Genomic DNA, 14,138 nt, shown 5'->3' with positions numbered 1-14,138 from the left:
ATGAACTTCCAGTTCACCCTGTCAAACACTTTCTCAGCGTCGGTGCTCAGAAATACGCAGGGAGAGCCCTCAGTGCTGGCAACATGGAGGAGGTTTAAAACTTTAATGGTATTGTCTCAAGCCTCCCTGGTGGGTATGAAACCCACCTGTCTAGATGGATTAAAGACTGGAGATGATTTGCCAGCCTGGAAGACAGGATCTTGGTGTACAATTTTAAGTCTGTGTTGAACAGAGATATGGGTCTATAGCTTCCGCACAGGGTGGGATCCTTATCCTCTTTGGGGGATCAAGGAAATGTGGGCTTTTAACATGTCTCTGGGAAGGATTGCTTCTGTCCCAATTGAATTAAAGAACGCTACCATTCGTGGGCCTATAATGGGAAGGAAGATTTTGTAGTAATGAATGGTATATCCATCTGGGCCCAGGGCTTTCCCTAATTTCATGGAACTGATGGTCGTCTGCAGCTCTTCTAAGTTTATGGGTGTAAGCAGAATACAATTTTGGGACTTTAAATGAAGCGAGCATCAATGACGTGCCCGCCTCCATCCCTATCAAAATATTAAAAATGGGGGGAGGGGGGAGAAGGGAAGAAAGTGGGACTTTAGATGAAGCACACAGCAAGTAAACAAGTTGGTCAAGCGACTAGAAAGTTATATTTATTCATATTTCATAATCCATAATCCACCATAAAACATTTTGGGCATCAAGCCTCTAAAAAAACATTTTGGGCATCAAACCTCTATAAGGTGGATCTTGGATAAGCATACAATGTATAGAAAATGTATCCCAATCCGACAGACCTTAACATTTGAAAAAAGCAGCAATGATAATTAATGCATATAGTACACTTTCATAATTTCATAATAAATTATATTGAATACAAATAAAATCAAATGATGTCTTATTGTTCCATGATTAAAGTAGAAATAAAAAATGATAAAAGCTTGACGCGTTTCGCGGCACGACAACCGCTCATCAGGAGCAAAATCATGGAGTAAATCTAAAATAAAATAAAAAAATGAATTAAAAAAAATGAACAAAAAATAATAAAAAATAAAATAACAGAGATTGAGTAAGAAATATAAGAGGAAAAAAAGTATAATTTTATAGTTAATGAGGGCTATGCATCCAACTCACGTCTGCACCCACACACCAGCAGAATAGCATCGGAGATCGCCACAACATCGCAGAGCACAACTCCCGGTCACCACAAAGGCCAGCATGGGCGATACCCACCACAGGCACCTCCAAAGTGAAAATTTGCATGTGTGAAGTGAAGTGTGAATGAAAATCCCAAAGGGGAGCCTAAGCGAGAAAAATGTAAAATAAAAATATATTAATAATGTGTGTCAAAGTGGTGAGAAAAAAAAAATTAACATTTAAGTGTACCTATAGCCAAAAAATGGGCCATGAAAAAGTGAACATGATCCGTCACATAGAGCAGGTGCACCGACTTTGTCCTGCCCCCAGCACCACGCTGACCGAGACAATACCGACGAGAGGAATGCTTTCACCTGGGCAGCTCAGCCGTCCGGCGATTAGCGCCAGTCCATCTCCCCAGTGTGTCCAAGCCAAGCGATTATGAAATATGAATAAATATAACTTTCTAGTCGCTTGACCAACTTGTTTACTTGCTGTGTGCTTCATCTAAAGTCCCACTTTCTTCCCTTCTCCCCCCTCCCCCCATTTTTAAGGTTATGGGTGTCTCTAGCTCATCTCTAACATCTGTAGGGGGGGTTGGCATTTGGGAGCCTGCTACATAGTCGTCAACATCTGATTGAGCGGGTTGACCTCGCGGTAAATTATATAACAGCATAAAAGTCGCCAAATACATTTGAAATCTGTTGTGGGAGGGTAGCCTTCTGGCCATTCGGGCTGGTAATATGAGGGATATAGGCAACTTGTTTTAGTTCCCTGACAGCTCTAGCCAACGTTTTCCCACATTTGTCCCCAGACTCATACACGAGTTGGCGGCAATGTTGTATGGCCGCTTTGGCCTTGAAATGCAGTAGGTCTGTGGTGTGTTTACGGATTGTCCCAAGCTCTAACTCTAGGGCCTGGGAGGGTGCATGCTTGTGTCATGCCTCTGTAGTCGATAAAGAAGCCAAGAGTTTTGAAAGCTGTGCTGATCGTTCTCTTTTTATTCTTGCTCCATGGCTGATTAAGAGTCCCCTCAGGACTGCCTTGTGGGCTTCCCATAGGGAGCCTGGGTTACAGTCTGGTGCATCATTCTCCTGGAAGAATAATGTAGTAATGCCTCGTACACACGATCAAACAATTCGGTGGAAAAGTCCAGCGGACAATCCGCCCGTGTGTAGGCTCCGGCCGACTTTTTTTTACCCAAAAGTCCGCGCTCGCATTTTGGCGGACAGTACCGCCCTGTGTGCACCAGGCCGCCGTACTTTTGAAATGAACTGACTTTTCCCGCCCGGAGAAAAGTCCGCTCATTTTGAGCGTGGCTCCAGGTAGCCGGGGCCAGTTAAGGAAGCGTCGCTGGACCCGTCACCTGGTATGGACTTAAAGGGGAATCCCTACGCAGAAAGATCGGTGTGGGGGTCCCCCCTAGGTCCATATCAGACCCTTATCTGAGCACGCTACCCGGCCAGCCAGGAAAGGGGGTGGGGACAAGCGAGCGCCCCCCTCCTGAGCCGTGCCGTGCCCTCAACATGGGGGGTGCCCTGGGGAAGGTGGGGCCGCGCGCCCCCCCACCCCACCCCAAAGCACCTTGTCCCCATGTTGATGAGGACAAGGGCCTCTTCCCGACAACCCTGGCCGTTGGATGTCGGGGTCTGCGGGCGGGGGGCTTATCGGAATCGGGAAGCCCCCTTTAATAAGGGGCCACCAGATCCCGGCCCCCTATGTGAATGAGTATGGGGTACAATGTACCCCTACCCATTCACCTGTGGAAAAAAAATAAAAAAAACACAACACACAAGTTGAGTATTAGTTACTTCCTTCAAGATTTCAGGTACTTGGAGGAGACTCTCATTCAGCCGCCAGAACCGTGAGTTGGCCTTCTGTCTCCCAGTAAGGGTATAGGTCAAGGATACAGGAGCATGGTCTGACCATGTAATATGGCCTATGGAGGAGTTAGTTACTGAGTGTAGTTGATTGTGGGGTATCAAGAAGTAATCAATTATGGAGTAGAGTTTGTGAGTATGCGAATAGTATGTGTAATCCCGTTCACCCGAGTGTTGCAGGCGCTATGCTTTCGCTGGGACGGGGGTATTGACGAGAGGCCCGTGGAAGTATCTGATGTGGGGATCAGGGGCATGTTAAAATCTCCACCCAGAATCAACTGGCTCGACGTAAAATCACTCAGCTTGTTAAGAATGTGTGTGATAAAAGTGCCCTAGTGTTCATTGGGCGCAAATTCCATTGCTAGGGTCATTTGGACGTCCCCGACAATCCCCTTAAGGAACATGTATCAGCCTTCCGGGTCTCCTAGTACTGCCTGACACCTCCACGGGAGTTTACTAGAGATTAGAATGGATACCCCTTTAGTTTTGGCCATTGAGTTGGTAGAGTGGTATGCGATGGGGAAGAATCTGTTTTTGAGAAGTGGGTATTTATCATGTTGAAAGTGAGTTTCCTGAATAAAGGCTACGTCTGTCTGGGACTTCCAAAGGTCATTCATAAGCATGCGCCTTTTTTCTGGGATGTTCAGGCCCTTGGCATTAAGCGAAACTATTTTCATAGAATCCATCACCTCGGCTGTGCAAGGGAGGGGGGAGAGATCAAGAAGGAAGAGGGGAGCACGGGAATGAGGTTAGATGAGACAGACAGGAGTTGAGGAAAGGAAAACGACTAGGACAAGAAAGGGGCCCAAGGAAAAGTTACAAGGTAGGGCCACTCTCCTGTGTGTGGAAAAGTAGTAGTGGTGGAGGTCCCAAGTATAGGACCCGACGTTCTATATAGACAAATTAAAACTTGAACTGACACACTACCCTCCAGATCCTGGGGGTGTGCATAGGCCTATTTGGGGGTAAGGTAGGACTGTAACCGAGAGAGAGGAGGGGCCCCAGCCTCCCCACCCACCCGAACTCAAAGCTTGAAACTTCCATGGTCAAAGAGGAAAAATAACAATAACATGGAGCCGTCAAGAGATACCCTAACAGATACCCCACATTAGGCACTCAACCCTGGCAAGGCAATTCTTTTCAAAAAAGCAGAAACAAAAGTATAAGAACCCCTCTGGCCACCAACCTCCATCTTATTAACATTTCACCAATAGATTACCTCCCCACTGGTGCTATTTGTAGAACATGTCCCCCAATGCTCTCGGTCCACCAGATGGGTCTAAGCATATCAGTCAGGCTGCCCCCCTAACCAGAAAGTCATGAAGGCGGTGGGGACTCCGTGAGGGATCCCCCTTGTCCTCCACCGGTATGCTCTGTATAGCAGGGATCAAAAGTGGCGTACCGGTCCGGAGTTGGAGCCATTCCAGGCAGTCTCAACTGCAAATAGGTCAGCCGCTTGGGCATATGTCCACCCCGAACCCCACTCCCACCGCCCCAGGTGGGCAATAAACTAGCACATAGACCCCTGCCCCCACAAGCAATGCCGGGAGGAGGAGGGGGTGGAGTACAGCAGGAGGTAACAGTCGGCCCCCAACCCGAACACTGCCGTACAGGTGACACCTCTTATCAACATCCCACCCACCCACCAGCCCAAGTCAAAGTTAAACTCTGACCCACCTATATAGGCAAGCCCCGGGGAGTAGCAGTGGTGTGAGGGGAAGCGCATGAATGTCACGCTAGCTGAGGCTCCTGTAACAGAGACTCACAGTTGCCTAGGAGGGGTTTGATCCGCCCCATCTATATCCAGGTGTACACAGCCCAGAGGGAGGGAACTCCAGCCCCCCCAGGGATGGCCGGGGTCAAACCCAATGATCAATAGGGAGGCCTACGGCTCCCCCTAACCCAAGCTGTCCCCGGATGGCCGATATTCAGATGAAAAAAAAGAGGGGGCCACAAGTCAGCGGGGGAACCATAAGTCAAGCCGCTAGGTCCTGGTGTGCAGAATCCGCTCGGCAGCTTCCGGGGCTGTTCAAGTCAAGGGTATACCCTTCACCTGCAGAGCGACTGGGGAGGAACCAAAAGTATGAGTTCAAGGCCAGGGGAAAGATGCATAGCATGTACTTACGCTTCACGGGCATCCTCTGGGAATGCTGTGCGTGAGCGCCGACAACTTCGCGGAGGTCTGGGAGGCAATCCCCCGCTCACGCTAGCGCTGTTCCTGCGACCCTGGAAGCCGGGAATGTAACCAAGCCAGTTAGGGATCTCTATTGGCTCAGCCCCCATAAATGCAAAGAGAGCTGGCAGTGACTCTGGCAAGCGAAGAGTAAAGGAATGTTGATCCCGCCGGAAGGTGACCGATAGGGGGAAACCCCAACGGTAAGTGATGTTTCGTCTCCTCACCAGATCCAAGAGGGGTTTCAGCATTGCTCTGCACTGTAACTTGCCCTGGATATGTCAGGCAGGATCTTTAGCTGTGCTCCATCCAACTCCAGGTCTTGGACATCCCACGCCTTCCGCGCCACAATCTCCTTGTGGGTGTAGTGATGTAGTCTACAAATCACATCCCGCGGTCTGGCTGGGTCCTCCGACCTGGGTCCCAGTGCAGGATGGATCCTGTCGAATGCAAGTCGGCCCTGTAGCTTGTCTCCCGCCACTCTGCGGAAGATAACCGCCACCGTTGCCTCAAGATCCACCTTTCCCGTAGCCTCCGGGAGGCCGCGGAGCCACAGGTTATTCCTGTGGCTTCTGTCCTCCATCTCTTCCAGGTGTAGTTGCATGTCCACTGTTCTCTCGGTCTGGAAACGGTGATGTGCCTCTAGCTCCGAGACTCTGCGGTTGTCAGAAACCATGAATCAGACTGAGACAGAAGTACAATTAAATCACACTTGTTTATTAATAAAAATAAAAAGGTAAATAGAAAAAGCGTGGTCAACATAACCATAGTCCAGTAACCAGATCGGGTAGTCAGCCAGGCCAGAAGTCAGGGATCCAAGTAGAGCAACAGGAAGCAGGATAAGGAGCCAGAAGGGATGTCAGCAAGTGAGTCTTTAGACAAACCGCAGGAGATGGTTTCGAGTGATGTGACCAAGGCGAAGGCAGAGGTGAAGTGAGCTGGAAGGCTTTAAGTAGGCAGGTCAGACGAGCATCATCAGGAACAGCTGGTAGCTGTGTAGAGAGAAGAGAGCTGGCAATTAGCCGACAGCTGAGCAGCCAGCCCAGAGAAGGAAGGGCTAAGCCAGCCCTGACAGCGGTCCAGCGCCGACACAGAACCCTCCCCCGCTGTAAGTCTGGTGGATAGGGACTGCACCTCCTGTTTCACTGCCTGTAACTCCTTATGGTGCGCCGCCTCAACCCGCCCGACCAGAGCTTCAATGTCTGCTTTTGTCGGGAGGGCTCGGAGTATGGCCCCCAGCTCTTCGTCTGCCAAATATGTCAGGGGAAATTGTGGTGACCCTCCCGGTACCGCTGAGATAGCTGACGGGGTGCTGCGGTAAAGCTTAGGGCTTTGGGAGCCTGACGGCAAAGCAGGTTGAGTATCATGTTCTGCGCTGTGGGAAGCATGTGCCTCCTCCATCTTGCGGTCCGGGGAGACGGACTGTAACTGCTGGAATAAACGTTGTATTTCCCCCGGGCGGAGATGCTGAAGGGGTCTGTTTAGTGGACCTCTTTTTTCTCTTTGATGAGCGCTTCCTCGAGGAGAGCATAATGCAGTCAAAGGAGCAAAATAGATTGGGTAGGATAGGTGACGGCCGGGAGCTCCTCTCAAACACCTCTCCACTCCGCCATGTCCAGGCCACGCCCCAATATACCCAATTCTATACCCACAGTTAATCCAGAGGAAGTAATGAGTAATGTGAAGAGAATGAGGTGGGTGATACTTGGAGGAGAGGGAGAGAGTGGGGGCAGAGTGAGGGGGGAAAAAGATAGAAAGAGAAGGGAGAAAGGAAGGTCTCTCTCCTTGCCACTGGGAGAATGGGGGAGGAGAGAGGTTAGAGAGGGGGACGTGCTCATGGGAGTGAGAGACAGAGGGGGGGGTAAGGGGGAAAATAAAGAGAGGGAGAAAGGAAGGTCTCTCTCCTTCCCTGGGGAATGGGGGAGGAGAGGAGTGAGAGAGGGGGACATGCTCATGGGCGTGAGAGACAGAGGGGGAAGTAAGAGGGGGGGAGATAGAAAGAGAGGGTGGAAAGGAAGGCCTCTGTAGATCCCCCTAGGGGAATGGGGGAGGAGAGGGGGGCGTGCTCATCGGCGTGAGAGAGGGGGGGTAAGGAGAAAAAAGACAGAAAGAGAGGGTAGAAAGGAAGGTCTCTCACCTTCCCCCTGGGGGAAGAGAGGGGGATGTGTTTATGGGCGTGAGAGATGAGGAGGGATGGGGGGGAGGAGAGAAAGAGAGGGGGGAAAGAAAAGGTTTCTCTCCTTCTCCCTGGAGAAAGGGGGGAGGAGAGGGGTGAGAGAGGGGGACATGCTCATGGGCATAAGAATGCACATTTGGATGGACTTTGGCACACAGTAGCCTATGTAAGGTGAAATCTACAGGCTTGGAAAGATCAATTTGTAAATGGATAGAAAACTGGCTAAAAAACAAATTCAGAGAGTAGTGGTTAACTATTCTTACTCTGAATGGTCTAAGGCAGGGGTGCCCAACCAGTGGCCCACGGAGCCCTCTGATGTGGCCCGCGACCTCCTTCTGTGGGATGGCAGATTGGCAAGCCCAGATCATGGGTTGCAGACCCGCCATCCCAAAGCATCTGTGTTAATGAAGCCGGCAAAGCAAGCAGCTGTGGAGCAGAGCTGTATAAGCTGATGCTTCCTGTATAGCGCCATCTCTTGCCACAGGCAGAGTGATATCAAATGCACTCTGCCGGGGACAGCAACAGCCGGCGATACCTGAATGGAAGACTGTTAACCACTTCAATACCCGGCCATAGTCATATGACGGCCACAGATGGGATCTCGCATCCTGGGTGGACGTCATATGACTGCCTCGGTATTTTTCCGCTCCCCGGGGGGCCCGCAGCACGGTGATCGTGGATGAGGTGTGTCCCTCGGACACAGCCCATCCCCTTTCTGTGAGATTTTCATCCCCATCCACCCCCTGATACATGTGACCGGCCGTGCCCAATCACAGGCGGTCACATGTACTGTGCTGTTACAGGGCTCGTACACGTGCCTAAGGCGCATGCAGAGCGCCGATCGGGGATGCGGCTTGTCACCCTGACACAGCCCAGCCCCGATCGTAGTAAAGAGCCAATGAAATTGTCTCTTTACCAAGTGAACGGCTGTGTCCAATCACAGCCGGTCACAGAATATAAACAAACCACGGTAACGAGATGTTACCGGGTTCTCCGCCTCACACACTGATCGTGTGTGAGGATGAAATTGCGATAACATCCCGTTACCACCTAGTGTACACCAATCACACACTGATTACCCCCCCAATAAAGTGGACCTGTCACCACCCACAAAGTACTTGTCACCACCCATCAAAGTACCTGTCATCACCCATCACAGCCCATCTGAGTACCCGAGTACCTGTCCCAGCCCATCTGAGTACCCGAGTACCTGTCCCAGCCCATCTGAGTACCCGAGTACCTGTCCCAGCCCATCTGAGTACCTGTCAGCCCATCTGAGTACACAAGTACCTGTCACAGTCCATCTGAGTACCTGAGCACCTGTCAGCCCATCTGAGTACCCGAGTACCTGTCCCAGCGCATCTGAATAACCGCCTACCTGAGTACCTGTCCCAGCCCATCTGAGTACCTGTCCCAGCCCATCTGAGTACCCGAGTACCTGTCACAGCCCATCTGAGTACCCGAGTACCTGAGTACCTGTCACAGCCCATCTGAGTACCCAAGTACCTGAATACCCATCACAGCCCATCTGAGTACCTGAGTACCTGTCACAGTCCATCTGAGTACCCGAGTACCTGTCCCAGCCCATCTGAGTACCTGTCCCAGCCCATCTGAGTACCCAAGTACCTGTCACAGCCCATCTGAGTACCTGTCCCAGCCCATCTGAGTACCCGAGTACCTGTCACAACCCATCTGAGTACCCGAGTACCTGAGTACCTGTCACAGCCCATCTGAATACCTGAGTACTTGAGTATCTGTCACAGCCCATCTGAGTACCCGAGTACCTGTCACAGCCCATCTGAGTACCTGTCACAGTTCATCTGAGTACCTGTCACAGTTCAACTGAGTACCCGAATGCCTGTCACCAGCCCGTCGGCGTACCTGAGTACCTGTCACCAGCCCGTGGGAGTACCCGAGTACCTGTCACCGGCCCGTCGGAGTACCCGAGTACCTGTCACCAGCCCGTCGGAGTACCCGAGTACCTGTCACTAGCCCATCGGAGTACCCGAGTACCTGTCACCAGCCCATCAGAGTACCCGAGTACCTGTCACCAGCCCGTCGGAGTACCCGAGTACCTGTCACCAGCCCGTCGGAGTACCCGAGTACCTGTCACCAGCCCGTTGGAGTAACAGAGTACCTGTCACCAGCCCGTCGGAGTAACAGAGTACCTGTCACCAGCCCGGAGTAACAGAGTACCTGTCACCAGCCCGTCGGAGTAACAGAGTACCTGTCACCAGCCCGTCGGAGTAACAGAGTACCTGTCACCAGCTCGTCGGAGTACCCGAGTACCTGTCTCCAGCCCGTCGGAGTACCCGAGTACCTGTCATCAGCCCGTCGGAGTACCCGAGTACCTGTCACCAGCCCGTTGGAGTAACGGAGTACCTGTCACCAACCCGTCGGAGTAACAGAGTACCTGTCACCAGCTCGTCAGAGTACCCGAGTACCCATTTGCAGCCCATGCCTCATAGAATACACATTGGGGTGTTTGCTTTCCAAAATGGGGTCATTTTGTGGGCAATTCCATTGTCCTGGTGCTCCAGGACCTTCAAAAGTGTGATAGGTAGGAATGAAATGAGATGTGTCATTTATGCTCCTAGAACGCCTGAAGGTACCACTTCAATGTTGGACCTCTGTATAAGGCCAGGCTGTATAAAAGTCTCACATATGTGGTATCGCAATACTCAGGAGGAGTAGCAGAATGTGTTTTGGGGTGTAATTGTTGCTATATACATGCTATGTGTTAGAAATATCTTATAAATGGACAACTTTGTGTAAAAAAATAAAAACTAATTTAATTTTCTTTCCATGTTTTCCGAAGACTTGTGTAAAAAAATTAACCGTTCAAAAGACTCATAATGCTTCATAGAATATACTTTGGGGTGTTTGTTTTCCAAAATGGGGTCATTTCATGGGTAATTCACAAATGTAATAGGTCGTTAGGAAATTAGAGGTGTCATTTATGCTCCTAGAACACCTGATGGCGCTCCCTGCATGTTGGGCCTCTGTATGTGGACATGCTGTGTAAAAGTCACATACATGTGGTATCGCCATACTCAGGATTAGTAGCAGAATGTATTTTGGGGTGTAATTTTTGCTATGTACATGCTTTGCTTTGAGTTAGAAATACCTTATAAACTGACCACTTTGTGTAAAAAAAAAATGTTTTCATTTTCTTTCCATGTTTTCCGAAGACTTGTGGAAAAAAATGAACTGTTCAAAAGACTCATTGTGCCTCATAGAATATACATTGGGGTGTCTGCTTTCCAAAATGGGGTAATTTTGTGGGTAATTCTACTGTCCTGGTGCTCCAGGGCCTTCACAAATGTAATAGGTCGTTAGGAAATTAGAGGTGTTGTTTATGCTCCTAGAACCGCTTACGGTGTTCCCTGCATGTTGGATCTCTCTGTGTGGCCAGCCTGTGTAAAAGTCCCACACATGTAGTATTGCCAAACTCGGGAAGAGTTGCAGAATGTATTTTGGGGTGTAATTGGAAGTATGCATATGCTGTGTATGAGAAATAACTTGTTATTATGACAATTTTGTAAAAACAAAAAAAACAAAAACATTCTTCTTTTTCCCAAGAATTGCGGGAAAAAATTACAACTTCAAAAAACTCACCATGCCTCTTACTAAATACCTTGGACTATCTACTTTTCCCAAAAATTTTGGGGGGGTTTTTGTACTTTATTGACATTTCAGAACTTCAAGAAATGAGATAGGCCTTCAGTACATCAGGTGTGATCAGATGTGATCAATTTTCAATGATTTTCACCATAGCTTGTAGACTTTATAACTTTCAAAGAGACTAAATAATATCCTCTAATTTGGTTTATTTTTCCAAAGAGATGTAGCCGTATACATTTTGGCCCAAATTTATGAACAAAAATTACTTATTTGCAAAATTTTATCATAGAAACAAAAAAATGTTTTTTTTTCAAAATTTTCGCTCTTTTTTCACTTATGTCGCAAAAAATAAAAAACCCAGTGGTGATTAAATACCACCAAAAGAAAGCTCTATTTGTATGAAAAAAATGATAACAATTTTGTTTGGGTACAGTGTTGCATGACTGAGTTATTGGCATTCAAAATGTGAGAGCGCTGAAAGCTAAAAATTGGTCTGGTAAGGAAGGTGTATAAATGCCCTGTATTGAAGTGGTTAATAAAGGTCAGTTTATTACTAAAATTGCAGTGTATACATGGGCATATCTGTGTAGTGGTTACTGCGCTTCTTTCAAACTGATCCGCAGGTGCAGTGCACCTTCAGGTTACCTGCACTGAGGCATAGACTTCTGTTATTACCTGCGGGTTTGGTGAGCTTTCAGAAAGTGCACCACACCTGCAGGATATAATAGAAGTCTATGGTAAAGTGTAGCTAATCCGCAGGAAAGACACAGGTGCACTGCACTGCATTAGTGTGAAAGGCCCCTTTCTGTCCAATTAAATCAAACCCTCCATTCACCTCTATGAAACGGCAGATGTAAACAGATTTCCCTATCCCATTGATCCTTTTTAGCTATCTGTAAGGAGGTAATTCTTCCCAGTGACCACCAGTGTTCCTTTGTGTTGAAAAGGTTGAGAAAGGCTGCTCTAGAGTCTCTGCTTTCAGAATATATATAACATTTGGGGGGGTTTATGTCATCTTCAAGCCTAAAATAGTTTTTTAAACATGTAAACAATAAAAAAAAAAAATATTTGCAAAAAATGCTCTGGCAGTGATAGGGTTAAGTCTCCTTATTTCTGGTCATGTGACTACGATTTTACATTTTCCCTGGACTCAGGTCAGCCTGTCAGTTTTTTTTTCCCCACTGTAAGAATTTAAAAATAAATGCTAGTTTGTCTTGCAGTTCATTTTTAACATGAGATATGGATGGACAGATAGCCATTAATGTATCTAATATTCAGTTATATTTTGTATATACAGGGACATGAAATCACCTGCCAGCATTATTTTTAAATCCTAACTGAAATGTTAGTTTAAATTGCCTGAATTTTTTTAATATTAATTTCTAACATTGATTTACCCTTGGCACCATGAAAGTCCTGCTTCCATACTAAACAAAAATTGTATATATTTAGGACGTGGTGCCCTTTGACCTTCCCTCTTCCCAGCATTGGTTATGGTTTATATTAATGACATCAATTTATATTATTTCTATCATTACATTAATATCCCCATTGCACTGCACAGGTCTCATGGCTTGGGCACTTTACTCCTATGCCCATATATGGTATTGTCTTGGACACATGCCAAGATTCTGGCAGTTGGTATAGGAGTGGCAGTTGGCAGTTGCTATAGCAACGGCAGTAGATATAAGAGAGGCCAGTTGTTGTCAGAGTCAGTTGTTGCTGGGAGTGTGAGGAGGTAGGTCATGCTTTGCTCTGCACAAATTGTAGAATATGTGTGTGTTTGTATAAAGGGGGGCAGGGTGCCGGTACATGAAAACCAAAGCTGGGCATAATTCTATGGTATGTTCTCCTTACAAAACAGCCATAGTCTATGTAGAAAAGCCTCCATACAATATTATTTATTGCAATATGGCAATTTTTCTTTCAATTACATTACACTAATTACATTAATTATATTAATGAATAACATCATTGCATTATCACAGTAATTCATAACATTTCACAAATGATATGATTATATTAGATCAATTACTGCATTATATTACATTAGTTAATTGGAGAAAAGGGGGCGGAGCAGCCAAGTCTGTGATTTGAACTATTTTTAGATTCCACCTGATCTTTTAGTTTAAATCACCTGCAAGCCGGTACATGATATCCAAAGCTGGGAATAGTCCTAGAGTATGTTTTCTTTAGAAAGCAGCCATAGCCAATGTAGAAAAGCCTGCACTAAGGAAGTGAAAGGGTTATTCCGCCGTGGGGGAAGGGCAGTAAAAGACTTTTCCCTCAGCCCTGCAGTGACATCACTGGTTCTATCTAGCATATTATTGGGAATTATATTACATTACATTATATATATATATATATATATATATATATATATATATATATATATTATAACTATATTATATAAAAGAAGAAAAAAAGAGTGAGAGTTTGGGTTTGCTACCTTTATCTCTCATTTCTTTACCTTAAGGCCCCTTCCACACTGGGGCGGTGCGGGCGTCGGCGGTAAAACGGTGGTATTTTTACTTACGCTTTACCGCCGTTATAGCGGTTTTAACTCCCGCTAGCGGCCGAAAAAGGGTTAAAATTGCCCGCAAAGCACGCTGCAGTGGCGCTTTGCCAGCGGTATAGCTGCGCTGCCCCATTGAATTCGATGGGTAGGAGCGGTGAATACACCGCTCCAAAGATGCTGCTATCAGGACTTTTTTTACCGTCCTGCTAGCGCACCGCTCCAGTGTGAAAGCCCTCCGGCTTTCATACTGGAGTGAAAGGAGACGCTTTTTTCAGCCGCTATACAGGCGCTATTTTTAGCGCTGTAGCGCCTGAAAAAACGTGTCAGTGTGAAAGGGGCCTTAATACATCGATCCCACAATCATTGGTGTTTACTGGCACTCTATACCCCCCCACACCTCCCAACTTTTAAACAAATGATCCCATCATCATAGGTGGTCAGCGGCTCTTTAAAGGAAAAGGGATTAAAAATCAGTTAAAATCAAGACGTTACTACCTTTGCCTGTGGCTCTTGTTCAGTAGTTGTTTAATGTTTAACATTAGTTGTAGTTATGGTCAATGACTTTGTGTGATGTCTGGTTACAAGAATTTATTACTAAATATTGTCTTTTTCTATCTTTACAGATTT

The 14,138-nt window shown here is 47.3% G+C and overlaps 1 long non-coding RNA gene across 1 annotated transcript; it reads right to left on the bottom strand.

The window, feature by feature from the left end:
* Positions 1-634: 634 nt before the first annotated feature.
* Positions 635-1,404, bottom strand: LOC143960319 (uncharacterized). Its single transcript, XR_013270299.1, has 2 exons — positions 1,138-1,404; positions 635-1,000 (listed from the first exon to the last, which is right to left on the bottom strand). It is a non-coding gene; the product is annotated as an uncharacterized LOC143960319 (long non-coding RNA).
* Positions 1,405-14,138: the final 12,734 nt, after the last annotated feature.

This window comes from Lithobates pipiens, unplaced genomic scaffold, assembly GCF_037356315.1.
Source record: "Lithobates pipiens isolate NorthernLeopardFrog02 unplaced genomic scaffold, aLitPip1_a1.2 Scaffold_8, whole genome shotgun sequence".
NCBI lineage: Eukaryota > Metazoa > Chordata > Amphibia > Anura > Ranidae > Lithobates > Lithobates pipiens.
This window is presented reverse-complemented; position numbering and strand designations above follow the sequence as displayed.